The following is a 4,370-nucleotide window of genomic DNA, read 5'->3' as shown; positions in this document are numbered from 1 at the left end:
ATACATACAATTATGATTTATAGGATATTATAGAAATTTCCTTTTATTGATTAATAAACATTATTACAAAGAGTCAATTCTACAATAATTGATTTGCTCTAGAGCACCTACTCTAACACTGACGATGGTAAAACCTTGACGAGGGTATCAAATGTTTCAAATCATGATAGTGAGAACCCGATGATCACATATGGTGGCCATTCTAAAAATGTCCATAGCCCCAGTATTATTGTAACCAAGGACATAGGTAATACGGTAATGCTATCATAGTGTTGAATGACCCTGTCGAAAGATAGTGACTGATCTCACTTGTCAAGGATGTTTGCTGATAATTTGGTGCAATGAATAGGTGTTTGCTATAGGCAAGTTCACTGGACAAACCCACTAGAGGATTCCATATGGATGGTAACCCTAGTGTCTATGGAATAAATCCTCTAATAGGTGGTGGTGCATATGATCCTTAGACTTGAGATCACCAGAGCGCCTTGTGCACAAATTGTTGTAGTTTGACACTAGCCCAATGTAGTTCTATTTAGGACTATCAGAATGGTAATGATTGGCTACATCGAGAAGTGTATCAAGACTATGGTGGATCGACAAAAGGATTCATCTTTCCCTGGTACGGGAGAAGTTATCTCACTGCGTAATTATGTAAATGGCAATAACACTAAATCTATGGCCATAGTGGGATTGAGTTGTTGCTCAATCCAATTTATTATTCCGATCATTGGTCTAGTAACTGAATACAAAGATATCGAGGATATCGGAGGATAACACTATTTTTGTACCTCAACCTTGAGGAGATAATGCATGCTGAAAGGATTTGATTGCATGGTAACCATATCATTGATAGGTTGCTATTATACTGAATCCGAATCTATCAAATGGCCATGATGCCTTGCTAGAGGCCATTCTTGGTTTGTGTGTAGTGAGACTATTAATTGGTAGTAATCGCAATATTACTCACTTCCGATATGATACATAGTGTATAGGTTACACACTTAGAAGATAATTTAAGAATCAATATGTGAAAAGGGTATTTTCGTCTTTTAAGATGAAAGGGTATTTTGATAATCTCACAGTGGAATTAAATTTGTTGAGGTTATTGCTTGTATTCAATTTTAATATTGAAATTGAAATTGGTGAGATTATATTTAAATATATGTGTAAATGAATAATAATAATAATTTAATATTAATATATTTTAATAAATAATTATTATTATTAATTAAATACCAATATAGCTTGTTTGGTTGCAAGGATGGATTAATGATGGAATCCATGGCGATTCCTTAAAGGAATATGGTTTTAATTAGTTGCACTATATAAGTGCAACTTAAATTAAAACATATATGCAATTTTATTAAATGCACAAGCAAACAAAAACCCTAGCCACCCCTTGAACGTGTTCATCAATTTTTGGTGAAACAAAATTCTTGTTTCTTGATTCTTGAAGCCATTGCGCCGTTCTAGCAAATTGATCCTTGGTTCTTCAGATTATCTTTGTGTGGATCAACGTTCATGCAATTCCATTCTCAAACCGGTAGCGAAATTAAAAGTTTGAAGAAGCCTCCAAACGTTGGTAATGTATTATGAATCCTTGTATGGATTTTTCATTATACTGATTTTATAATAAATGTAGACATTATAACCTATAGCCGGATTTGGGATGAAGTAATTGATCAATTTATTTTTAATCTGTGATTTTTCCACTGCACAAATCCGATCAGTTACTTATAGTGGTATCAGAGCCTTGGGTACCAGATTATATTATTTAATCGTTGATTGATAACATGTGATTTGTTTGATAACATGTTATAGCATATATTGTTGTTTTAAATCTGTAAAATTTTGAAAATGGCATGATTTGTATAATCAATTTGTTAATTGATGTGTTGATGAATGATTTTTGGTTGGTTGATGTCCTGGTTAAATGCTGGTACGTTCGATTTGATTTGGATTTGCATCGTTATGTAAAAACCTTAAAAAAAAAAAAAACGTGAACCATAGGCTCACTAGACTGCACTGGTTGCTGTGTCGAAATAAAGCTTTGTCGTAGTGACGAGCTCCATTTAAAGGAGCAGTGCAGAAAAATCAGCACTCATGACTTTGGTGAATAATCACCGTGGAGAAATAAAATTTCGCCACGGCAAGTGAGCTTCTAAAGCTTGTTGATAATTCATGTTGCGACGACTGTGATATTTTGACGTTCGTCGTAGTGATCGTGCTGCTAGAGCAGATCACGTTTTTACGTGATGGGACTAAAGTGCAGTGTTCCAAAACCTTTAAACCAATATTTATTTTGCACATCTAAGAGGGTAATTTAATAATTTCAGCCACCCAATTCAAAATATTTGTTTTTGAATGTATGCAATGTTCTTGTTTGAAAATTTCATGGTGCCCTGTACATGAGCCTTAGACCTATGGTTTGCTTATTTAATTTTGAGTTTGTTTGTAAGTTTATAAATAAATAGGACCTGTATGTCTTGCCTCCCTCTAAATTCTCTAAGTATTTCTTCTTCTCATCTCACTCGCCTCACATGTAACGAGAGGTTTCTATTTTATTGATGTAAATTAGAATAGGATTTCATTTATTATAAATTATTTTGTAATGATCGTGATGAAGAATGAAGGAGCACTGAAGAGGAAAACTTGAAGACCCAAGTTTTATATTGACACTAGGTTAACCTACCAATTCCTTTATGCTCGAGGAAATCGGTTTTAGTTAGGCCATGTACTAGCACGTTTAAATTTATGCTTAGAATGCATGCTAAGGTTGAATGTTTAATAGCTTGCCGATCAATGACATTCTGACAAAGATAATAAATTGGTGAGACCACAAAATAGAATCCCTTAACAAAGGATATTAAGTTAATCATTAAAATGTCTTTCATCACCATGGCTTTAATCAAACCACTGTTTGTTGGAACCTTGTTCACCAAAGTGAAGGGTACACTTCTACAAGTGGGAGGTTAAAGTTCATTGTAATTTTCCTTAATGGTGATGGGTTGACTTAAATAGTGTGTTTTGCTTGTTCGCCAAAGCGAAGGTTGACAAATACATCATAGGCATAGTATAGAAGTACACTTAATGTGTGTACATGGTGACATTTAGTCTCCACTTTACTAATACTGAGAATCACACTTCAGGACAATGGCTTAGGCCACTGTATTGTGATTAGATTGTTGGCTTGTTTTGCATTTGAGGTTGGTAGTTGGAGCTATCAGTTGGTGTGAATTAAGTTTGTTGGCCTACCTAATCAACCCATTTTGAGTTGTTCACCAAAGCGAAGGTTTGAAACGGGCTAGATGGGATCTCAATCCACTAGGAAAGACAAAGGGCTTTCCCGAGTTAATAGTGAGGGCTATTGGCTTGAAGAAAAATAGTGGGACCGATTGTTTAATAAAAGTCCTTGTTAAATAAGAATAAACATTGTAATAACTTTTGCTTATTTTGCACTTGTAGATTCATTAAAAATGAGCAATATGAACCAATGATCACTGCGACAAATCATCGAACTGGGAACCAAATGGAATGGTGAGAATTTCATTGACTGGTATAGAAGTATAAACAATACTTAAGTCAAGCGATAGATTATACACCATTGAGTTGGCTTTGTCACCATAGCTTGCTAATAGTTTTATCCATCAGACTGGGTATGATTATATAAAGCATACACATGATGCTAAAACAAAAATGACAAGAAACATTGTGCTTGCATCAATGACACCATCACTGTGATCGCAGTGCCAGAATATGGACTTAGCTTCCATTCTTTATACTTTCCAGAAAACTGATAAGCATATGGTGTCTTAGTAACTATTTAGATGCAAGATGGAAGAGGGTACCAAAATTGGCAATCATTTACTCAAGTTGACTGAGTATATGAACAAGCTTGAGATTTTGGGATGTAGACTTGATAAGGGTTTAGCAATAGACCTAACAATATAGCCTTTGCTAGATTCTTACTCTCAATTTGTCCATGACTTTATTGAGGATAATAAAAGGAATACCCTTTTTGAGCTTCTGGATCTATTGAAGACTACTGAGTCAGACATCAAAATGTCAAAAACATTGACGTTGGTTGAAGCTAACTCAAGTGTGAATAAAAAGGCTCAGAAGTCGTTGGAAGAAACTATTGTAGATAGGAAGGGCGTTTGTCCTCACTGTAGGGATCCGAGCCACTAGAGGAAACATTGCAAGACCTTCCTACAAAAAGCGAAGGAGAATGCTACTTCCTCGTCAGGTACGTTCATGATTGAGAATAACTTCTCTTCTTCAACATCTTGGGTCATTGACACAAGATGTGGTACTCATATTTGTACTAATGTGTAGGGACTATGGTAGAGTAGATTGCTCGCTGAGGGAAA

This window comes from Pistacia vera, unplaced genomic scaffold (genome assembly GCF_008641045.1).
Source record: "Pistacia vera cultivar Batoury unplaced genomic scaffold, PisVer_v2 Contig540, whole genome shotgun sequence".
NCBI lineage: Eukaryota > Viridiplantae > Streptophyta > Magnoliopsida > Sapindales > Anacardiaceae > Pistacia > Pistacia vera.
Note: the sequence above shows the minus strand (reverse complement) of the source record.